This window comes from Eleutherodactylus coqui, chromosome 4 (genome assembly GCF_035609145.1).
Source record: "Eleutherodactylus coqui strain aEleCoq1 chromosome 4, aEleCoq1.hap1, whole genome shotgun sequence".
Lineage (NCBI taxonomy): Eukaryota > Metazoa > Chordata > Amphibia > Anura > Eleutherodactylidae > Eleutherodactylus > Eleutherodactylus coqui.
Genome location: NC_089840.1, coordinates 300,629,047 through 300,655,631, shown reverse-complemented (window position 1 = coordinate 300,655,631; position 26,585 = coordinate 300,629,047).

Sequence of the window (26,585 nt, the reverse complement as noted above, 5' to 3'; positions counted from 1 at the left end):
AAATTGAAGATCAGTAGACCTGAGGATGGGAGACGCGAGATCTGGTCTGGCAGGATGGCACTTTCGCTGGAAAATTAATAAAAAACAAAACACAGTTAAACAGTGCAAATTTTGCAATAATAATGAACAATTAGAAATAATGCAATTAAAATGGCACTAAGGCCCAACAATACACAATATTTTGTTTTCAGCAAAAAGCGAAGTTTAGGAAAAAAACTTTAGAACACAAATGGGGCATGCAATGAAAAGTAGTGTCTTTCTTTTGGTCCTTGTGTTCAGTTCAGGGTACACAGTCCATTGTAAGTGTTCTGCACCAGACTGTAATATATTAACACAAGCTTAAACGAGTCTCTGAGAATCAAAGTTACTGAACTGGGAAAACAAACAGGAAAGTAGTTTAGTTCACTTGAAAAATTATACACAGCTAGTTCTTGTGCATAGTCTTTACTTTCAGACATATAGTGATCTGGGGCGTAGAAGCAACATAGTGATCTGGGGTGTATAGGTAACAAAGTAATCTGGGGCATAGAGGTAACATAGTGATCTGAAGCATAAAGGTAACATAGTGATCTGGGGCGTACAGGTAACATAGTGATCTGGGGCGTAGAACCAACATAGTGATCTGGGGTGTATAGGTAACAAAGTAATCTGGGGCATAGAGGTAACATAGTGATCTGAGGCGTAGAGGTAACATAGTGATCTAAGGCATAGAGGTAACAGTGATCTGTGGTGTAGAGGTAACATAGTGATCTAAGGCATAGAGGTAACAGAGATCTGAGGTGTAGAGGTAACAGAGTGATCTGGGGCGTAAAGCTAAATAGTGATCTGGGGCATAGAGATAAAATAGTGATCTTGGTTGTAGAGGTAACATAGTGATCTGGGGCATAGAGGTAACATAGTGATCTGGGGCGTAGAGGTAACATAATGATCTAAAGCGTAGAGGTAACATAGTGATCTGGGGCATAGAGGCAATATAGTGTTCTGGGGCGTAAAAGTAATATTGTGATCTGGGGCATAGAGGTAACATAGTGATCTGGGCGTAGAGGTAACATAGTGATCAAGGGCGTAGAGGTAACATAGTGATCTCGGGCGTAGAGGTAACATAGTGATCTGGGGCAAAGAGGTAACATAGTGATCTGGGGTGTAGAGGTAACATAGTGATCTGGGGCGTAGGGGTAACATAGTGATCTGGGGCATAGAGGTAACATAGTGATCTGCGGCGTAGAGGTAACATGGTGATCTGAGGTGTAGAGGTAACATAGTGAACTGGGGGATAGAGGTAACATAGTGATCTGGGGCATAGAGGTAACATAGTGATCTGGGGCGTACAGGTAACATGGTGATCTGAGGTGTAGAGGTAACATAGTGATCTGGGGTGTAGAGGTAAGATAGTGATCTGGGGCTTAGAGGTAACATGGTGATCTGAGATGTAGAGGTAACATAGTGAACTGGGGCATAGAGGTAACATAGTCATCTGGGGCATAGAGGTAACATAGTGATCTGGGGTGTAAAGGTAACATAGTGATCAAGGGCGTAGAGGTAACATAGCGATCTGGGGCATAGAGGAAACATAGTGATCTGGGGCGTAGAGGTAACATGGTGATCTGGGGCGTAGAGGTAACATGGTGATCTGGGGCGTAGAGGTAACATGGTGATCTGAGGTGTAATGGTAACATAGTGAACTGGGGCGTAGAGGTAACATAGTCATCTGGGGCATAGAGGTAACATAGTGATCTGGGGTGTAAAGGTAACATAGTGATCAAGGACGTAGAGGTAACATAGTGATCAAGGGCGTAGGGGTAACATAGTGATCTGGGGCATAGAGGTAACATAGTGATCTGGGGCGTAGAGGTAACACGGTGATCTGAGGTGTAGAGGTAACATAGTGAACTGGGGCTAAGAGGTAACATAGTGAACTGGGGCGTAGAGGTAACATAGTGATCTGGGGCGTAGAGGTAACATAGTGATCTGAGGTGTAGAGGTAACATAGTGATCTGGGGCGTAGAGGTAACATAGAGATCTGGGGCATAGAGGTAACATAGTGATCTGGGGTGTAGAGGTAAGATAGTGATCTGGGGCGTAGAGGTAACATGGTGATCTGAGATGTATAGGTAACAGTGATCTGGGGCGTAGAGGTAACATAGTGATGTGGGGCATAGAGGTAACATAGTGATCTGGGGTGTAGAGGTAACATGGTGATCTGTGGCGTAGAGGTAACATGGTGATCTGAGGTGTAGTGGTAACATAGTGAACTGGGGCGTAGAGGTAACATAGTGATCTGGGGCATAGAGGTAACATAGTGATCTGGGGTGTAAAGGTAACATAGTGATCAAGGGCATAGAGGTAACATAGTGATCTGGGGCATAGAGGTAACATAGTGATCTGGGGCGTACAGGTAACATGGTGATCTGAGGTGTAGAGGTAACATAGTGATCTGGGGCATAGAGGTAACATAGTGATCTGGGGCGTAGAGGTAACATAGTGATCTGGGGCGTACAGGTAACATGGTGATCTGAGGTGTAGAGGTAACATAGTGATCTGGGGCGTAGGGGTAACATTGTGATCTGGGGTGTAGAGGTAAGATAGTGATCTGGGGTGTAGAGGTAAGATAGTGATCTGGGGCGTACAGGTAACATGGTGATCTGAGGTGTAGAGGTAACATAGTGATCTGGGGCGTAGGGGTAACATTGTGATCTGGGGCATAGAGGTAACATAGTGATTTGGGGTGTAGAGGTAAGATAGTGATCTGGGGCATAGAGGCAAGATAGTGATCTGGGGCATAGAGGTAACATGGTGATCTGAGATGTAGAGGTAACATAGTGAACTGGGGCGTAGAGGTAACATGGTGATCTGAGGTGTAGAGGTAACATAGTGATCTGGGGCGTAGAGGTAACATAGTGATCTGGGGTGTCACTTCAACTTGGATAAACAGGGAAACTAATAAAGTCAGTTTGGTGTGAGTACCTGATGGGCAGCCGGTCTTCAGTGCTCTTTTCAGAGTACCTGACAAGGATTTCTTTCTCTGAAGGTCAGGATACTTCTGGAATGCTGTATAAGGCTGCGGGGTAGCAATCCTTATCCAGAACTTCATGATCATTTGATGCAGGCCTCTGGAGGTGAATGGCCATCCACGGCCGAAAACACCAGGATAGCATTTCTGGAAAGCTTGGCCTTTGTACTCTCTTATGCTCAGAGGGTTGCACAAGCTCAGGTGATTCGACTTTAGCTTCCTAGTCAGGAAGAATGTGTTCTGCAAGACAGTGCTTCAGCTGGTTCCTATGAGGTGGTAGCCAAACTGTCCTTAAAGTTCTCTATTACAGCCCATACAAGAGCGAGAAACTGAAGCTTAAAGGAACTGTAGGTTCAATCATTGCGCGTTGTCCCTCTTGAGAGATTGGCTTCCCAAGGTGATTACCTGTTGTTTCCCTTCTTGCACTCGGCTTATAACTGCTCTTAGTCCCTTCAGGTTTAGGTATCTGCAGAGACGGAAAGGCTTCCTGTAGTCAGGGTAGCCCACTATGAGTGGTGCATTGAGTTTCGCCTTGAGTTGCTGGAAGGCAAGTTGGTGCTCTCAAGAGGATTGAGTTAGTTATAGGACGGAGATGAATGAGCAATTTAAAGGGCCAGTCGAGTCGCACGATTGTTCTATTAGTATCAAATCTATTATGTTTACTGTCCCCACCTGATTTATTGTAGCAAAAATTTGTAAATAAAACACATTTTATGAAATTCCAATTTCATATATTGGAACTAAACTCAAAGTCGGACGTGTGTTGTGTAATCCTGCCTAGGAATATGTATGTGTGCAGCTCTACAGCGTCACCTTTGTCTTGCTCCATTCTGTAGGGCACAGCTTATATCGGCCTGGTAGGATACAGATTGTTTCATCAAGTGCTCGCCATTCAATGTGCGCTCTCTCCCTGCCAGACTTATCTGCTATTTTCCAAACACAGGAGGAACCCATTGAGTGTATTCAGGAAAGCGGAGGAGAAACTAAAATGTGCATTTTATGCTTCAATAACAGGGACCAATAGGGGACAGAAGTCACTTATGTTCCAGACGAGGAGGGGGTAAGTGCAGTTTTACTTATCTCTGCGTTTCGCCAGGTCCAAAAATACCACTCAAAGACAAAAGAAGGAGTTGTCACATCGTTCTCCTACTGAGTCATAGAAGAATGAGGAAGAGTGTATCAAGTTCTCAAACACAAAGAGAAAACAATTTAAAGAGATAAAATGCATCAAAATTGTAAACATCTGGTCATAACTGTATGTAGGTTGGACCCCCAAAAGCAGACACAGAGCACTGACATTATTACAGCGCACTCCAGAGGGTAACGGACAGCTAGAACAGAAAGAGAATCTCGTTATATACAATAACAAAGGTTCTCCATGCTGAGAACCCCCACATGCATACAGTAATCTTATTAGTCATAATTACTGATGAGTGAACTTTTAGAAACTTCGGTTCGGACAGATTGCTAAACTTCCCCAAAAAGTTTGGTCTGAGTTAGTTCAAACTAAAAAACCTCACCAATAGCCCTAAATTTGGTGTAAATTGTGGTCCCGTGGTTCAGCAGTTAGCTCTGGGGCCCTAGGTTCGGGGCAATATCTGTATGTGGCTTGTATGTGTTCCTGGTGTTTGTGTGAGTTTCCTCTTACACTCCAAAAACATTATCATAGGTGAATATAGATTATCAAGTAATGTATAATCTCAATTACAAAAAAGGTTGGGAATGGGGGTTGAACAGGGGGAATGGGGGTCGAGCAGGGGGTGGGGTTAGTACAGTTAGAACTGACAGATCAGCTAATAGTACCATTAGTAACAAAATGAATTTAAAGAACAAAAACAACCGTAGAAATTGTATGACCACGAATGTAAGAAGTCTGATCGGTAAAGTGGGTGAGCTTGAAGCGAGAATGGCCGATGAAAACTATGATATAGTCGGAATAATGGAAACATGGCTGGATGATAAGTGCGATTGGGCGGCGAATTTACAAGGTTACAACTAGAGATGAGCGAACGTGTCCGTAACGGACACATCCGCACCCGGACACCGGCTTTAGCGAACACTGGAGTGTTCGCGCGTAAGTGTCCGGGTGCCGCCGGGGGGCGGGGAGATGCGCGGCGGCGCGGGCGGCAGTAGCGGGGAACAGGGGGGAGCCCTCTCTCTCTCCCTCTCCCCCCCACTCCCCGCCGCACCCCCCCCCGCGCTGCCACGGCGGCCCCCGAACTTTTTCGCCCGAACACCGAGGTGTTCGCAAAGTTCGGTGTTCGGGCGAAAAAGGGGCGGGGCCGAACGTGTTCGCTCATCTCTAGTTACAACCTCTTCAGAAGAGACCGTGGAAACCAGAAAGGGGGAGGGACATGTCTGTACATTAAGTCCTACTTAATGCCGAGGCTACGGGAGGATATGGGAGTAGGAGATGAACACGTGGAATCTCTGTGGGTAGAAATACGGGGAGGAAGAAATAACAAAATCCTGATAGGGGTCTTCTATAGACCACCAAAAGCAACAGAAGAAACTAAAACCTTACTACTAAGGCAGATAGAAGAGGTGTCAAAGCGAAACGAAGTAATTATCATGGGGGACTTTAATTATCCGGATATAATATGGGAAAATGAAACCTGCAAATCTCACAAGGGTGATAAGTTCTTGAGAACAATTTAAAATAATTACCTTACCCAACTTGTGCGAGAGCCAACTAGAGGGAGGGCCACTCTGGACTTAGTACTAACTAACAAACCAGACCAAATAATGGGGGTGCAGGTTGAGGGGCACTTGGGAAATAATGACCACATTATAATCAACCTCCAGCTGTCATTCAATAAGAAGCCTTATCAGGGAGCGACAAATAAACTAAACTAAAGGCTAAATTTGATCAGCTTAGAACTTCTATCGGTAACATTAATTGGGACAACATCCTCATAAATATCAGTACAGAGGACAAATGGGAGGAGTTTAAAAGGATCCTAATCACCTCATGTGAGCAGTTCATTCCCTTTAAAAAATAAAAGAACAACAAGTAGGAGGAAACCAATGTGGCTCGACAAGACGATAAGGGGGGCAATAAACAAAAAAAAGAAAGCGTTCAAACTACTAAAGCAACAAGGCAGCGAAGAAGCACTAAAATCGTACAGAGAAAAAAACAAAATATGCAAAGATAGGATCAAAATAGATAAGGAGGAGGCAGAAAGACTGATCACCAAAGAGAGCAAAAACAACCCGAAGCTATTTTTTAACTACATTAACAGCAAAAAGATTTGCACCGAGAGCGCTGGCCCTTTAACAAATAATGCAGGAGAAATCATAGAAGATGATGGAGGGACGGCAAACCTATTAAATAGTTTCTTTTCAAGCGTATTCACAAACGAAAAGGAAATGCCACACGAGATACAGGGGAATAAAATGAACCCCTCACAAAATCTGTCATACCTAACACAGGAGGAGGTGCGGAACAGGTTAAAGAAGATTAAAATCGATAAATCGCCAGGCCCAGATGGAATACACCCAAGGGTACTAAAGGAACTAAGTGATGTGATAGCTAGGCCGCTATATCTAATATTTGTGGATACTATTAAGACCGGCGTTGTACCATTGGATTAGCGCATTGCCAACGTGGTTCCAATTTACAAAAAGGGGTCCAAAAGTGAGCCTGGTAGCTACAGACCAGTAAGTCTCACTTCAGTAACTGGAAAAATATTTGAGGGGTTTCTGAGAGACGCCATCGATGAGTACCTCAAGGAGAACAAGGGAATAACTCCTCACCAGCATGGATTCATGAAGGGTCTATCATGTCAGACCAATCTGATCAGCTTCTATGATGAAATAAGCTCTAGGCTGGACCTGGGAGAGTCTATTGATCTCGTATATCTGGACTTCTCTAAAACATTTGACGCTGTGCTGCATAAGAGACTGATATATAAAATGAGAAGCTCGGATTGGGTGAAAACGTGTGTATCTGGGTAAAGAACTGGCTCAGAGATAGAAAGCAGAGGGGGGTAATAAATGGTTTGTACTCTGATTGGGCCACCGTTGCTAGTGGGGGGCCACAGGGCTCAGTATTAGGCCCCATTCTGTTCAATATATTTATCAACGACCTGATAGAGGGGCTGCACAGCAAAATATCAATATGTGCAGATGATACAAAATTATACAATATAATCAATACAACAGAGGACAATGTGCGGCTACAAACGGACCGAGATAAGCCGGGGGATCGGGGGGGGGGGGGGGGGGAATGGGAAATGAAGTTCAATGTTGATAAATGTAAGGTTCTGCACATGGGCAGGAGAAACGGATGTCACCAATATACACTAAATGGGGTGCTACTAGGGAAAAGACCTGGGGGTACTAGTGGGCTGTAGACTAAACTGGAGTAACCAATGCCAGTCAGCTTCTGCAAAAGCTAATAAAGTCTTGGGGTGCATTAAAAGAGGTATAAGTTCTGGTCACCGGGGCTCAGGAAAGATGTTACAGTGCTGGAGGGGTATAAAGAAGGGCGACTAAACTAATACATGGAATGACGGGACTGGAATACCCAGAGAGGCACCAAAACTGGGATTATTCACCCTGGAAAAAATGTTGCTAAGGGGCGATCAAATAACTATGTATAAGTACATGAGGGGACAATACAAGAATCTCTTCTATGATCTGTTTATACCCAGGACGGTGACGGTAACAAGAGGGCATCCGCTACGTCTAGAGGAAAGCAGGTTTCATCACCAACATGAAAGGGGGTTCTTTACTGTAAGAGCAGTGAGACTGTGGAACTCTCTGCCTGAGGACGTGGTCATGGCAAGATCCTCTGGACCAACAACATAGGAGGATAAACAGGCTGAACTAGATGGGCATTGTTTTCATTCGGCCTTACATACGATGTTACTATGTTGTGTAGAATGTAACTAATTGTAAAGTAAAAAAGAAAGCAATGATTTGGACATCTCATCTAATTATATTTTATTCACAATAGAACACAAAAAATATCAGAGGGGGAAGGGAGACATGTTAGAAATTCATGGCAGCAACACATCTCACAAAAGTTGGGTTGGGCTGTGTCTACCATTGTGTAGCATCCCCTCTACTGGAACGTGTGGAGACCAGTGGCTGGAGTTTTGGTGAGGAATGTTGTCCCCTTCTTGTCTGATGGAGGATTCCAGCTGCTTCACAGCCCCCGGGGCATCTTTGCAGGATTTTTCGTTTGATAATGTGTAAAATGTTTCCTATTGCTGAAAGGTCCGGACTGCAGGCGGCCGGTTCACCCCGGACTTTTCTTCTGGAAGCCATGCCGTTGTAATGGATGTAGTATATGGTGTAATGTCCGGACTGCAGGCAGCCGGTTCACCCTGGACTCTTCTCCTGTGAAGCCATGCTGTTGTGATGGATGCAGTATATGGTGGAAGGTCCAGACTGCAGGCGGCCGGTTCACTTGGACTCTTCTCCTGTGAAGCTGTGGTGATGGATGCAGTATATGGTGGAAGGTCTGGACTGCAGGTGGTCGGTTCACCCCGGACCCTTCTCTTGCGAAGCTGTTGTGATGGATGCAGTATGTGGTGGAAAGTCTGAACTGCAGATGACAGGTGCACCCCACACTCTTCTCCTGTGAAGCCATGCTGTTGTGATGGATGCTGTATATGGTGGAAGGGCCGAATTGCAGGTGGCCGGTTCACCCCAGACTCTTCTCCTGTGAGGCTGTTGTGATGGATGTAGTATGTGGTGGAAGGTCTAGACTGCAGGCGACCAGTTTACCCTGGGCTCTTCTCCTGTGAAGCCATTCTGTTGTGATGGATGCAGTATGTGGTGGAAGGTCTGGATTCCAGGCGGCCGGTTCACCCTGGACTCTTCTCCTGTGAGGCTGTTGTGATGGATGCAGTATGTGGTGGAAGGTCTGGACTGCAGGCAGCCGGTTCACCCTGGACTATTCTTCTGTGAAGCCATGCCGTTGTGATGGATGTAGTATATGATGGAAGGTCTGGACTGCAGGCGGCCGGTTCACCCCGGACTCTTCTCCTGTGAAGCCATACTGTTGTGATGGATGTAGTATGTGGTGGAAGGTCTGGACTGCAGGCGGCCGATTCACCCCGGACTGTTCTCCTGTGAAGCCATGCTGTTGTGATGGATGTAGTATATGGTGGAAGGTCTGGACTGCAGGCGGCCGATTCACCCCGGACTGTTCTCCTGTGAAGCCATGCTGTTGTGATGGATGTAGTATATGGTGGAAGGTCTGGACTGCAGGCGGCTGGTTCACCCCGGACTCTTCTCCGGTGAAGCTGTTGTGATGGATGTAGTATATGGTGGAAGGTCTGGATTCCAGGCGGCCGGTTTACCCATGACTATTTTTCTGTGAAGCCATGCTGTTGTGATGGATGTAGTATGTGGTGGAAGGTCTGGACTGCAGGCGGCCGGTTTACCCTGGACTCTCCTCCTGTAAAGCCATGCTGTTGTGATGGATGTAGTATTGGGTTTAGCATTGTACTGGTGTACTATGCAAGGCCTTCCCTGAAAGAGACATCTGGATGGAGCAGATGTTGTCCTACAACCTCAATAAACTGTCAGCATTGATGGTGCCTGTCAGGATGTGTAAGCCGCCCATGTCAAGGGCACTAATGGAAGCCCATATCATCAGAGATGCAGGGCTATGTGCTGATAGCAAGCTGGTTTGTTCTTCTCCTCTGGAGTCTGCAGGAAACGTGGCATCCGTTGGTTCCAAAAAGATTTTGAAATTTTGATTCCTCTGACCACAGAACAGTTTTCCATTCTGCCTTGGTCCATTATAAATTAGCTTTGGCCCAGAGAAGATGCTTGCGCTTCTGGGTTGTGTTGGTATATGGATTCTCTTCATAATACAGCTGTAACTTGCATTTGTGGATTCCCGGAGGACTGTGTTCACAGACAGTGATTTCTGGAAGTCTTCCTGAGCCCTGCAGTGATTGGCATTACAGAATCATGCCTGTATATAATGAAGTGACACCTGAGGGCGTGTAGACCTCCAGCATCCAATATTGACTGTTGTCCTTGTTCCTTGTGCACATGAACTCCTCCATCTTCTCTGAATCTCTTGATAATATTATGTACTGTAGACAGTGGATATTCAAAGTTTTCAATTTAGAAGAAAATTGCCCCACCAGCAGTCATTCATTAGAACCATTAAAGGAGATGTCTCGAGGCAGCAGTGAAATATTTTTTTTGCCCAGTCCCCCTTCTTCAGCATACATTACTAAGTACCAATGTAAATGGCTTTTAAAGCCGGTTCCTACTTACAGTTCTGGCGTTTCATGAACTTATAAAAAGTTTCCCAAAGATGGCCGCCGCTTCTTCTCCCTGCGCTTGCTTCAGCCCGACGTGCTCGCTCCCGAGACGCCGGTCACGCTTCGTATTAGCAGGGAGCTGTCCAGTGCTGATCCTTTCCCCCTGCACAAGTAACCCAGGCTTCAGTATAGCAGGGAGCTGTCCAGTGCTGAATTCTCAGCAGAAGGTACTGTAATGCCTCCCTGCAATTCACTTTCCACTGTTTTAGATGAAATAGTTTTTTCACCTAAATATATATGTGTGTGTATATATGCGTGTACACATTTTATATATATATATCTATATATATATAGATAGATATATATAGTATACATGTGTATGAGTATACGCATACGCGTATTCGTGAGTGTATATATACACACACACATTATATATATATATACCCACACGTGTTTGTATATATGTGTGTGTGTATATATGTGTGTGTATGTGTGTATATATATATATGTGTGTGTATGTGTGTATGTATGCATGTGTGTGTGTGTATGTGTGTATGTATGCGTGTATGTGTGTGTATGTATGCATGTATGCGTGTGTATGTATGCGTGTGTGTGTATGTATGCATGTGTGTATGTATGTGTGTATGTATGCATGTATGTGTGTGTATGTATGCATGTGTGTATGTATGTATGTGTGTATGCATGCATGCGCGCGCTTGTGTGTGTGTATGTGTGTGTGTATGTATGTGTGTATGTATGTATGTGTGTATGTATGTATGTGTGTATGTATGTATGTGTGTGTATGCATGTATGTGTGTGTGTATGCATGTGTGTGTGTGTATGCATGTATGTGTGTGTATGTATGTGTGTATGTGTGTATGTGTGTATGTATGCATGTATGTGTGTGTATGTATGCATGTGTGTATGTATGCATGTGTGTATGCATGCATGCATGTGTGTGTATGCATGCATGTGTGTGTATGTATGTGTGTATGCATGCATGCGCGCGCTTGTGTGTGTGTGTGTATGTGTGTGTGTATGTATGTGTGTATGTATGTATGTGTGTATGTATGTATGTGTGTGTATGTATGCATGTGTGTGTATGCATGTATGTGTGTGTGTATGCATGTATGTGTGTGTGTATGCATGTATGTGTGTGTGTGTATGTGTGTGTGTATGCATGTGTGTGTGTATGCATGTGTGTGTGTATGCATGTATGTGTGTGTGTGTATGTGTGTGTGTATGCATGTGTGTGTGTATGCATGTGTGTGTGTGTATGCATGTGTGTGTGTGTGTATGCATGTGTGTGTGTATGCATGTGTGTGTGTGTGTGTGTGTGCAGGCCCCGGCGGCAGGCTCCGGGGGCACTGCGGCAGGCTCCGGGGGCATGGCGGCGGCAGGCTCCGGGGGCATGGCGGCGGCAGGCTCGGGGGGCAGCGCGGCGGCAGGCTCGGGGGGCAGCGCGGCGGCAGGCTCGGGGGGCAGCGCGGCGGGTGCACTGCGGCAGGCTCGGGGGGCAGCGCGGCGGCAGGCTCGGGGGGCAGCGCGGCGGGGGCACTGCGGCAGGCTCGGGGGGCAGCGCGGCGGCAGGCTCGGGGGGCAGCGCGGCGGCAGGCTCGGGGGGCAGCGCGGCGCAGCATCGGGCGCACGGCTGCAGGCTCGGGCGCACAGCGGCAGGCTCGGGGGCAGGGCGGCAGGCTCGGGCGCACGGCGGCAGGCTCGGGGGGCAGCGCGGCGGCAGGCTCGGGGGGCAGCGCGGCGGCAGGCTCGGGGGGCAGCGCGGCGGCAGGCTCGGGGGGCAGCGCGGCGGCAGGCTCGGGCGCACGGCGGCAGGCTCGGGCGCACGGCGGCAGGCTCGGGGGCAGGGCGGCAGGCTACGGGGCAGGGCGGCAGGCTACGGGGCAGGGCGGCAGGCTACGGGGCAGGGCGGTAGGCTACGGGGCAGGGCGGTAGGCTAACACATCACCCCCGACCCCTCACTTACATGGGCGGCTTCTAGGCAGGGCTTCTCGGCTGGGCGGCTTCTAGGCAGGGCTTCTCGGCTCCGCGCGGCTGGGCTTCTCGGCGCTGGGCGGCTGGGCTGGGCGGCTCTGCACCTTCCTCTAACAGAGGATGGTAGCAGAATGGCCGCTCCAGCGCGCTCCCGAGAGGTTACAGCTCTTCTGCGCATGCGCAGAAGAGCTGTAGCGGCTAACACACTGAAGCGGCTCGTGCTGAGCAGAAGACCGGACTGCGCAAGCGCGTCTAAAAAAGCAAGCCGCCAGCGATTTTAGACGGAACCATGGAGACGAGGACGCTAGCAACGGAGCAGGTAAGTGGAATAACTTCTGTATGGCTCATATTTAATGCACGATGTACATTACAAAGTGCATTAATATGGCCATACGGAAGTGTATAACCCCACTTGGTTTCGCGAGACAACCCCTTTAAGGTTTCCAAGCGTTTGTTACATCTGACTCAAATGCTGTGAGATGTGTTGCTGCCATCAATTTCTAAAAGAGGTAATTTTTTAAAAATGAGAAGTAACCCCCCCCCCCCCCGAATGCTTGCAGGTTTTACTGTGAGTAAAATATAACTAGATGAGATTTCAAAATCATTGAATTTATTTTCTTTTAATTTAAATTTTACTCAGTGGCCCAAATTTTTTAGGAATTTGGGATATACAACAATGTGCCATACAAGAAAGGCAGTTATTATGAAATATAGTGAGAACATACGAAATGCATCCACACGTTGTGTTTGGTCAGATGTGCACCTAGAGCAACAATACTGCAAAGCAACAATGCTAAACGCTAAACCGCACAACAACCTACTGAAAAGGCATGAAGAGAATGAGCCACATGAGGTGTGAGTTCACTGCAAACAAAACTGTTAGCACAGTGCATCATGAAAGAGGGTTCCACTATTTTGGTTAACTCAGAACCGGTGGCAATGGTAGACTGTCATCAATAGGGGGCAGTTAAATTCCCGTGCAAAGAGGGCAATATTATAGTAGTTATATTCTTGTACATAGGGGGCAGTATTATAGTAGTTATATTCTTGTACATAGGAGCAGTAATATAGTAGTTATATTCTTGTACATAGGGGGCATTATTATAGTAGTTATATTCTTGTACATAGGGGGCAGTATTATAGTAGTTATATTCTTGTACATATGGGGCAGAATTATAGTAGTTATATTCTTGTACATAGGGGGCAGTATTATAGTAGTTATATTCTTGTACATAGGAGCAGTATTATAGTAGTTATATTCTTGTACATAGACGGCAGTATTATAATAGTTATATTCTTGTACATAGGGGGCAGTATTATAGTAGTTATATTCTTGTACATAGGGGGCAGTATTATAGTAGTTATATTCTTGTACATAGGGGGCAGTATTATAGTAGTTATATTCTTGTACATAGGGGGCAGTATTATAGTAGTTATATTCTTGTACATAGGGGGCAGTATTATAGTAGTTATATTCTTGTACATAGGGGCAGTATTATAGTAGTTATATTCTTGTACATAGGGGGCAGTATTATAGTAGTTATATTCTTGTACATAGGGGACAGTATTATAGTTGTTATATTCTTGTACATAGACGGCAGTATTATAGTAGTTATATTCTTGTTTTATAGGAGGCAGTATTATAGTAGTTATATTCTTGTACATAGGAGGCAGTATTATAGTAGTTATATTCTTGTACATAGGGGGCAGTATTATAGTAGTTATATTCTTGTATATAGGGAGCAGTATTAAAGTAGTTATATTCTTGTACATAGGAGCAGTATTATAGTAGTTATATTCTTGTACATACGAGGCAGTATTATAGTAGTTATATTCTTGTACATAGGGGGCAGTATTATAGTAGTTATATTCTTGTACATACGAGGCAGTATTATAGTAGTTATATTCTTGTACATAGGGGGCAGTATTATAGTAGTTATATTCTTGTACATATGGGGCAGAATTATAGTAGTTATATTATTGTACATAGGGGGCAGTATTATAGTAGTTATATTCTTATACATAGGGGGCAGTATTATAGTAGTTATATTCTTGTACATAGGGTGTAGTATTATAGTAGTTATATTATTGTACATAGGGGGCAGTATTATAGTAGTTATATTCTTGTATATAGGAGGCAGTATTATAGTAGTTATATTCTTCTATATAGGAGCAGTATTATAGTAGTTATATTCTTGTACATAGGAGAAGTATTATAGTAGTTATATTCTTGTACATAGGAGCAGTATTATAGTAGTTATATTCTTGTACATAGGGGGCAGTATTATAGTAGTTATATTCTTGTACATAGGAGGCAGTATTATAGTAGTTATATTCTTGTACATAGGAGACAGTATTATAGTAGTTATATTCTGGTACATAGGAGCAGTATTATAGAAGTTATATTCTTGTATATAGGGAGCAGTATTATAGTAGTTATATTCTTGCACATTGGGGGCAGTATTATAGTAGTTATATTCTTGTACATAGGGGGCAGTATTATAGTAGTTATATTCTTGTACATAGGGGGCAGTATTATAGTAGTTATATTCTTATACATAGGGGGCAGTATTACAGTAGTTATATTATTGTACATAGGAGGCAATATTATAGTAGATATATTCTTGTACATAGGGGGCAATATTATAGTAGTTATATTCTTGTACATAGGGTGTAGTATTATAGTAGTTATATTCTTGTGCATAGGGGCACTATTGTAGTAGTTATATTCTTGTACAGAGGGGGCAGTATTATAGTAGTTATATTATTGTACATAGGGGGCAGTATTATAGTAGTTATATTCTTGTATATAGGAGGCAGTATTATAGTAGTTATATTCTTCTATATAGGAGCAGTATTATAGTAGTTATATTCTTGTACATAGGAGCAGTATTATAGTAGTTATATTCTTGTACATAGGGGGCAGTATTATAGTAGTTATATTCTTGTACATAGGAGGCAGTATTATAGTAGTTATATTCTTGTACATAGGAGACAGTATTATAGTAGTTATATTCTTGTACATAGGAGCAGTATTATAGTAGTTATATTCTTGTATATAGGGAGCAGTATTATAGTAGTTATATTCTTGTACATAGGCTGCAGTATTATAATTTTTATATGCTTGTACATAGGAGCAGTATTACAGTAGTTATATTCTTGTACATAGGAGCAGTATTACAGTAGTTATATTCTTGTACATAGGAGCAGTATTATAGTAGTTATATTCTTGTATATAGGGAGCAGTATTATAGTAGTTATATTATTGTACATAGCAGAAGTATTATAGTAGTTATATTCTTGTACATAGGAGCAGTATTACAGTAGTTATATTCTTGTACATAGGAGCAGTATTATAGTAGTTATATTCTTGTACATAGGAGACAGTATTATAGTAGTTATATTCTTGTACATAGGAGCAGTATTATAGTAGTTATATTCTTGTATATAGGGAGCAGTATTATAGTAGTTATATTCTTGCACATTGGGGGCAGTATTATAGTAGTTATATTCTTGTACATAGAGGGCAGTATTATAGTAGTTATATTCTTGTACGTAGGGGGCAGTATTATAGTAGTTATATTCTTGTACATATGGGGCAGAATTATAGTAGTTATATTCTTGTACATAGGGGGCAGTATTATAGTAGTTATATTCTTATACATAGGGGGCAGTATTATAGTAGTTATATTCTTGTACATAGGAGGGCAGTATTACAGTAGTTATGTTATTGTACATAGGAGGCAATATTATAGTAGATATATTCTTGTACATAGGGGGCAATATTATAGTAGTTATATTCTTGTACATAGGGTGTAGTATTATAGTAGTTATATTATTGTACATAGGGGGCAGTATTTTAGTAGTTATATTCTTGTATATAGGAGGCAGTATTATAGTAGTTATATTCTTCTATATAGGAGCAGTATTATAGTAGTTATATTCTTGTACATAGGAGCAGTATTATAGTAGTTATATTCTTGTACATAGGAGCAGTATTATAGTAGTTATATTCTTGTACATAGGGGGCAGTATTATAGTAGTTATATTCTTGTACATAGGAGCAGTATTATAGTAGTTATATTCTTGTACATAGGAGCAGTAATATAGTAGTTATATTCTTGTACATAGGGGGCAGTATTATAGTAGTTATATTCTAGTACATAGGAGACAGTATTATAGTAGTTATATTCTTGTATATAGGGAGCAGTATTATAGTAGTTATATTCTTGCACATTGGGGGCAGTATTATAGTAGTTATATTCTTGTACATAGAGGGCAGTATTATAGTAGTTATACTCTTGTACATAGGGGGCAGTATTATAGTAGTTATATTCTTGTACATAGGGGGCAGTATTATAGTAGTTATATTCTTGTACATAGGGGGCAGTATTATAGTAGTTATATTCTTATACATAGGGGGCAGTATTATAGTAGTTATATTCTTGTACATAGGAGGGCAGTATTACAGTAGTTATATTATTGTACATAGGAGGCAATATTATAGTAGATATATTCTTGTACATAGGGGGCAATATTATAGTAGTTATATTCTTGTACATAGGGTGTAGTATTATAGTAGTTATATTCTTGTGCATAGGGGCACTATTGTAGTAGTTATATTCTTGTACATAGGGTGTAGTATTATAGTAGTTATATTCTTGTGCATAGGGGCACTATTGTAGTAGTTATATTCTTGTACAGAGGGGGCAGTATTATAGTAGTTATATTATTGTACATAGGGGGCAGTATTATAGTAGTTATATTCTTGTATATAGGAGGCAGTATTATAGTAGTTATATTCTTGTACATAGGAGGCAGTATTATAGTAGTTATATTCTTGTACATAGGAGACAGTATTATAGTAGTTATATTCTTGTACATAGGAGCAGTATTATAGTAGTTATATTCTTGTACATAGGAGACAGTATTATAGTAGTTATATTCTTGTACATAGGAGCAGTATTATAGTAGTTATATTCTTGTATATAGGGAGCAGTATTATAGTAGTTATATTCTTGTACATAGGCTGCAGTATTATAATTTTTATATTCTTGTACATAGGAGCAGTATTACAGTAGTTATATTCTTGTACATAGGAGCAGTATTACAGTAGTTATATTCTTGTACATAGGAGCAGTATTATAGTAGTTATATTCTTGTATATAGGGAGCAGTATTATAGTAGTTATATTATTGTACATAGCAGAAGTATTATAGTAGTTATATTCTTGTACATAGGAGCAGTATTACAGTAGTTATATTCTTGTACATAGGAGCAGTATTATAGTAGTTATATTCTTGTACATAGGGGGCAGTATTGTAGTAGTTATATTCTTGTACATAACGTGTAGTATTATAGTAGTTATATTCTTGTACATAGGAGCAGTATTATAGTAGTTATATTCTTGTACATAGGGTGTAGTATTATAGTAGTTATATTCTTGTACATAGAGTGTAGTATTATAGTAGTTATATTCTTGTACATAGAGTGTAGCATTATAGTAGTTATATTATTGTACATAGGAGTAGTATAGTAGTTATATTCTTGTACATAGGGGGCAGTATTATAGTAGTTCTATTCTTGTACATAGGGGACAGTATTATAGTAGTTATATTCTTGTACCTAGGTTGCAGTATTATAGTAGTTATATTCTTGTACATAGTGGGCAGTATTATAGTAGTTATATTCTTGTACATAGGGGGCAGTATTATAGTAGTTATATTCTTGTACATGGGGGGCAGTATTATAGTAGTTATATTATTGTACATAGGGGCAGTATTATAGTAGTTATATTCGTGTACATAAGGTGTAGTATTATACTAGTTATATTCTTGTACATATGAGGCAGTATTATAGCAGTTATATTCTTGTACATAGGAGGCAGTATTATATTAGTTATATTCTTGTATATAGGGAGCAGTATTATAGTAGTTATATTATTGTACATACGGAGCTGTATTATAGTAGTTATATTATTGTACATAGCAGAAGTATTATAATAGTTATATTCTTGCACATAGGAGGGCAGCATTGTAGTAGTTATATTATTGTACATAGCAGCAGTATTATAGTAGTTATATTTTTAGACATAGGGGGCAGTATTATAGTAGTTATATTCATGTATATAGGAGACAATATTATAGTAGTTATATCCTTGTACATAGGAGACAGTATTATAGTAGTTATATTCTTGTACATAGGTGGCAGTATTATAATTTTTATATTCTTGTACATAGGAGCAGTATTACAGTAGTTATATTCTTGTACATAGGAGCAGTATTACAGTAGTTATATTTTTGTACATAGGAGCAGTATTATAGTAGTTATATTCTTGTACATAGGGGGCAGTATTATAGTAGTTATATTCTTGTACATAATGTGTAGTATTATAGTAGTTATATTCTTGTACATAGGGGGCAGTATTATAGTAGTTATATTCTTGTACATAGGGGGCAGTATTATAGTAGTTATATTCTTATACATAGGGGGCAGTATTATAGTAGTTATATTCTTGTACATAGGAGGGCAGTATTACAGTAGTTATATTATTGTACATAGGAGTCAATATTATAGTAGATATATTCTTGTACATAGGGGGCAATATTATAGTAGTTATATTCTTGTACATAGGGTGTAGTATTATAGTAGTTATATTCTTGTGCATAGGGGCACTATTGTAGTAGTTATATTCTTGTACAGAGGGGGCAGTATTATAGTAGTTATATTATTGTACATAGGGGGCAGTATTATAGTAGTTATATTCTTGTATATAGGAGGCAGTATTATAGTAGTTATATTCTTCTATATAGGAGCAGTATTATAGTAGTTATATTCTTGTACATAGGAGCAGTATTATAGTAGTTATATTCTTGTACATAGGGGGCAGTATTATAGTAGTTATATTCTTGTACATAGGAGGCAGTATTATAGTAGTTATATTCTTGTACATAGGAGACAGTATTATAGTAGTTATATTCTTGTACATAGGAGCAGTATTATAGTAGTTATATTCTTGTATATAGGGAGCAGTATTATAGTAGTTATATTCTTGTACATAGGCTGCAGTATTATAATTTTTATATTCTTGTACATAGGAGCAGTATTACAGTAGGTATATTCTTGTACATAGGAGCAGTATTACAGTAGTTATATTCTTGTACATAGGAGCAGTATTACAGTAGTTATATTCTTGTACATAGGAGCAGTATTATAGTAGTTATATTCTTGTATATAGGGAGCAGTATTATAGTAGTTATATTATTGTACATAGCAGAAGTATTATAGTAGTTATATTCTTGTACATAGGAGCAGTATTACAGTAGTTATATTCTTGTACATAGGAGCAGTATTATAGTAGTTATATTCTTGTACATAGGGGGCAGTATTGTAGTAGTTATATTCTTGTACATAACGTGTAGTATTATAGTAGTTATATTCTTGTACATAGGAGCAGTATTATAGTAGTTATATTCTTGTGCATAGGGTGTAGTATTATAGTAGTTATATTCTTGTACATAGAGTGTAGTATTATAGTAGTTATATTCTTGTACATAGAGTGTAGCATTATAGTAGTTATATTATTGTACATAGGAGTAGTATAGTAGTTATATTCTTGTACATAGGGGGCAGTATTATAGTAGTTCTATTCTTGTACATAGGGGACAGTATTATAGTAGTTATATTCTTGTACCTAGGGGGCAGTATTATAGTAGTTATATTCTTGTACATAGTGGGCAGTATTATAGTAGTTATATTCTTGTACATAGGGGGCAGTATTATAGTAGTTATATTCTTGTACATGGGGGGCAGTATTATAGTAGTTATATTATTGTACATAGGGGCAGTATTATAGTAGCTATATTCTTGTACATAAGGTGTAGTATTATACTAGTTATATTCTTGTACATATGAGGCAGTATTATAGCAGTTATATTCTTGTACATAGGAGGCAGTATTATATTAGTTATATTCTTGTATATAGGGAGCAGTATTATAGTAGTTATATTATTGTACATACGGAGCTGTATTATAGTAGTTATATTATTGTACATAGCAGAAGTATTATAATAGTTATATTCTTGCACATAGGAGGGCAGCATTATAGTAGTTATATTATTGTACATAGCAGCAGTATTATAGTAGTTATATTTTTAGACATAGGGGGCAGTATTATAGTAGTTATATTCATGTATATAGGAGACAATATTATAGTAGTTATATCCTTGTACATAGGAGACAGTATTATAGTAGTTATATTCTTGTACATAGGCGGCAGTATTATAATTTTTATATTCTTGTACATAGGAGCAGTATTACAGTAGTTATATTCTTGTACATAGGAGCAGTATTACAGTAGTTATATTTTTGTACATAGGAGCAGTATTATAGTAGTTATATTCTTGTACATAGGGGGCAGTATTATAGTAGTTATATTCTTGTACATAATGTGTAGTATTATAGTAGTTATATTCTTGTACATAGGAGCAGTATTATAGTAGTTATATTCTTGTACATAGGGTGTAGTATTATAGTAGTTATATTCTTGTACATAGAGTGTAGTATTATAGTAGTTATATCCTTGTACATAGGGGCACTATTATTGCAGTTATATTCTTGTACATACGAGGCAGTATTATAGTAGTTATATTCTTGTACATACGGAGCAGTATTATAGTAGTTATATTATTGTACATAGCAGAAGTATTATAGTAGTTATATTCTTGTACATAGGAGGGCAGCATTATAGTAGTTATATTCTTGTACATAGCAGCAGTATTATAGTAGTTATATTTTTAGACATAGGGGGCAGTATTATAGTAGTTATATTCTTGTACATCGGGGGCAGTATTATAGTAGTAATATTCTTGTACATAGGAGGCAATATTATAGTAGTTATATTATTGTATATAGGATACATTATTATAGTAGTTATATCCTTGTACATAGGAGACAGTATTATAGTAGTTATATTCTTGTACATAGGGGTCAGTATTATGGTAGTTATATTCTTGTACATAGGGGGCAGTATTATAGTAGTTATATTCTTGTACATAGGAGGCAGTATTATAGTAGTTACATTCTTGTACATAGGGGGCAGTATTATAATTTTTATATTCTTGTACACAGGAGCAGTATTATAGTAGTTATATTCTTGTACATAGGGAGCAGTATTATAGTAGTTATATTCTTGTACATAGGGAGCAGTATTATAGTAGTTATATTCTTGGACATAGGATACATTATTATAGTAGTTATATCCTTGTACATAGGAGACAGTATTATAGTAGTTATATTCTTGTACATATGCGGCAGTATTATAATTTTTATATTCTTGTACACAGGAGCAGTATTATAGTAGTTATATTCTTGTACATAGGGAGCAGTATTATAGTAGTTATATTCTTGTACATAGGGAGCAGTATTATAGTAGTTATATTCTTGGACATAGGGGGCAGTATTATAGTAGTTATATTCTTGTACATAGGAGCAGTATTATAATAGTAATGTTCTTGCACATAGGGAGCAGTATTATAGTAGTTATATTCTTGTACATAGGAGCAGTATTATAGTAGTTATATTCTGGTACATAGGGTGTAGTATTATAGTAGTTATATTCTTGTACATAGGGGCACTATTATAGTAGTTATATTCTTGTACATATGAGCAGTATTATAGCAGTTTTTTTTCTTGTACATAGGAGGCAGTATTATAGTAGTTATATTCTTGTACATAGGGGGGAGTATTATAGTAGTTATTTTCTTGTATATAGGAGGCAGTATTATAGTAGTTATATTCTTGTACATTGGAGCAGTATTATAGTAGTTATATTCTTGTACATAGGGGGCAGTATTATAGTAGTTATATTCTTGTACATAGGGGGCAGTATTATAGTAGTTATATTATTGTACATACGGAGCAGTATTATAGTAGTTATATTACTGTACATAGCAAAAGTATTATAGTAGTTATTTTCTTGTACATAGGAGGGCAGCATTATAGTAGTTATATTATTGTACATAGCAGCAGTATTATAGTAGTTATATTTTTTGACATAGGGGCACTATTATAGCAGTTATATTCTTGTACATATGAGCAATATTATAGCAGTTTTTTTCTTGTACATAGGAGGCAGTATTATAGTAGTTATATTCTTGTAAATAGGGGACAGTATTATAGTAGTTATATTCTTGTACATAGGAGGCTGTATTATAGCAGTTATATTCTTGTACATCTAAGGCAGTATTAAAGTAGTCATATTCTTGTAGATAGGGGGCGGAATTATAGTAGTTATATTCTTGTACATAGGAGGCAGTATTATAGCAGTTATATTCTTGTACATAGGAGGCAGTATTATAGTAGTCATATTCTTGTATACAGGGAGCAGTATTATAGTAGTTATATTCTTGTACATACGAGGCGGTATTATAGTAGTTATATTCTTCTACATAGGAGCAGTATTTTAGTAGTTATATTCTTGTACATAGGGGGCAGTATAATAGCAAATATAATCTTGTACATAGGAGGCAGTATTATAGTAGTTATATTCTTGTACATAGGGGGCAGTATTATAGAAGTTATATTCTTGTACATAGGAGGCAGTATTATAGTAGTTACATTCTTGTACATAGGGGGCAGTATTATAGTAGTTATTTTCTTGTATATAGGAGCTGTATTATAGTAGTTATATTCTTGTACACAGGGGGCAGTATTATTGTAGTTATATTCTTGTACATAGGGGTCAGTATTATGGTAGTTATATTCTTGTACATAGGGGGCAGTATTATAGTAGTTATATTCTTGTACATAGGAGGCAGTATTATAGTAGTTACATTCTTGTACATAGGGGGCAGTATTATAGTAGTTATTTTCTTGTATATAGGAGCTGTATTATAGTAGTTATATTCTTGTACACAGGGGGCAGTATTATTGTAGTTATATTCTTGTATATAGGAGGCAGTATTATAGTAGTTATATTCTTGTATATAGGAGACAGTATTATAGTAGTTATATCCTTGTACAAAGGAGACAGTATTATAGTAGTTATATTCTTGTACATAGGCGGCAGTATTATAATTTTTATATTCTTGTACATAAGGTGTAGTATTATAGTAGTTATATTCTTGTACAAAAGATGCAGTATTATAGTAGTTATATTTTCAGAAATATGAGCAATATTATAGCAGTTATATTTTTCTACATAGGGGACAGTATTATTTTAGCTTTATTCTTGTACATAGGGACAGTATTATAGTAGCTATATTCTTGTACATAGGGGACAGTATTATAGTAGTTATATTCTTGTACATAGGTGGCAGTATTATAGTAGTTATATTCTTGTACATAGGAGGCAGTATTATAGTAGTTATATTCTTGTACACAGGGGGGCAGTATTATAGTAGTTATATTCTTGTACATAGGGGGCAGTATTATAGTAGTTTTAGTCTTGTACATAGGGGGCAGTTATATAGTAGCTATATTCTTGTTCATAGGAGCAGTATTATAGTAGTTATATTCTTGTATATAGGAGCAGTATTATAATAGTTATATTCTTGTACATAGGGGGCAGTATTATAGTAGTTATATTCTTGTACATAGGGGGCAGTATTATAGTAGTTATATTCTTTTCATAGGAGGCAGTATTATAGTAGTTATATTCTTGTACATATGAGCAGTATTATAGCAGTTTTTTCTTGTACATAGGAGGCAGTATTATAGTAGTTATATTCTTGTACATAACGTGTAGTATTATAGTAGTTATATTCTTGTAAATAGGAGGCAGTATTATAGTAGTTATATTCTTGTACAAAGGAGGCAGTATTATAGTAGTTATATTCTTGTACATAGGAGCAGTATTATAGTAGTTATATTTTTGTACATAGGAGCAGTATTATAGTAGTTATATTCTTGTACATAGGGAGCAGTATTATAGTAGTTATATTCTTGCACATAGGGGGCAGTATTATAGTAGTTATATTCTTGTACACAGGGGGCAGTATTATAGTAGTTATATTCTTGTACATAGGGGGCAGTATTATAGTAGTTATATTCTTGTACATAAGGGCAGTATTATAGTAGTTATATTCTTGTACATAAGGGCAGTATTATAGTAGTTATATTCCTGTACATAGGGAGCAGTATTATAGTAGTTATATTCTTGTACATAGGAGGCAGTATTATAGTAGTTTTATTCTTGTACATAGGAGGGCAGCATTATAGTAGTTATATTCTTGTACATATGGGCTAGTATTATAGTAGTTATATCCTTGTACATAGGGGGCAGTATTATAATAGTTTTATTCTTGTACATAGAAGGAAGTATTATAGTAGTTATATTCTTGTACATAGGAATAGTATTATAGTAGATATATTCTTGTACATAGGGGGCAGTATTATAGTAGTTATATTCTTGTACATAGGGGGCAGTATTATAGTAGTTATATTCTTACACATAGATGGGTAGTATTAAATTAGTTATATTCTTGTACATAGGGAGAAGTATTATAGAAGTTATATTTTTGTACATAGGAGGGCAGTAATAGAGTAGTTATACTCATGTACATAGGAGTAGTATTATAGTAGTTATATTCTTGTACATAGGGGACAGTATTATAGTAGTTGTATTCTTTTACATAGGGGGCAGTATAATAGTAGCTATATTCTTGTATATAGGAGGCAGTATTATAGTAGTTATATTCTTGTACATAGGGAGCAGTATTATAGTAGTTATATTCTTGTACATAGGGGGCAGTATTATAGTAGTTATATTCTTGTACATAGTGGGCAGTATTATAGTAGTTATATTCTTGTACATATGGGGCAGAATTATAGTAGTTATATTCTTGTACATAGGGGACAGTATTATAGTAGTTGTATTCTTTTACATAGGGGGCAGTATAATAGTAGCTATATTCTTGTATATAGGAGGCAGTATTATAGTAGTTATATTCTTGTACATAGGGGGCAGTATTATAGTAGTTATATTCTTGTACATAGGGGGCAGTATTATAGTAGTTATATTCTTGTACATAGGGGGCAGTATTATAGCAGTTATATTCTTGTACATAGGAGGCAGTATCATAGTAGTTATATTCTTGTACATAGGGGGCAGTATTATAGTAGTTATATTCTTGTACATAGGAATAGTATTATAGTAGATATATTCTTGTACATAGAGAGCAGTATTATAGTAGTTATATTCTTGTACATAGAGCGCAGTATTATAGTAGTTATATTCTTGTACATAGGAGGGCAGTCTTATAGTAGTTATATTCTAGTACATAGCGGGCAGTATTATAGTAGTTATATTCTTGTACATAGGGGGCAGTATTATAGTAGTTATATTCTTGTACATAGGGGCAGTATTATAGTAGTTATATTCTTGTACATCGGGGGCAGTATTATAGTAGTTATATTCTTGTAAATAGGGGACAGTATTATAGTAGTTCTATACTTGTACATAGGAGGCAGTATTATAATAGTTATATTCTTGTACATACGGGGTAGTATTACAGTAGTTCTATACTTGTACATAGGGGGCAGTATTATTTTAGCTTTATTAGTGTACATGGTGGGCCGTATTTCTATGTTTTTATTTTCAGTTCTATAATACAGTGTTTAGTTCCGGTAATGATTTTCTTTTTTCTGCTAACTGCTCATTTCTTTTCATTGTCTACTTGATTAAATTCCATGTCAGTAGTAGAATATATAATCTGAATTCCGTTTTTCCTTCAACCATTTCATTTAACTATTTCCCTGCAGATAGACACCTAATTGAATGCATTATCTCCTGGCCTCTGTTCCTCTCCGCAGTCCATGTTGGTCCCTTCCTGCTATATCTTTCAGGTAATTATATCGGGCTTGTGTGAGTGATTGATTTGACTTTCACGTTTACACAGTCAGGTTTGATTTGATTGATGCTTCTATGTAGATGTGCAGGGACCCAGCACTCAGGATGGATTCTGCCCTGCAGTTATCACAGTGATGTTTGATCAGCGCGCCTGCATCTCTTAAAGGTTATTAACCTACAAACATCATCTTGTTTGATTTTCACATGTTACAAACCCTTAAGGACGCAGATGGTAAAGGTCATTTATAAAGCTGGAAGAGAATGTTAACGAGACACATTTGTGTAGGTCTTTCCTGTTACTATTACTGTACATTGCATATTTCAAAGCTCTATCATATTGTCAATCAGCATACACTTTTATTCTCGTTGACATCCTCCAATTCTTCCTCTCTGCCCTGCCTTCTCAGTGTCATTCCTCCCCTTTGCTCTTTTTTTCCCCTCTCCCTAGTTTCTCTTCTTTTTCCTCCCTTGCCTTTCCTTCCTTTTTCTCCTTTTCCCT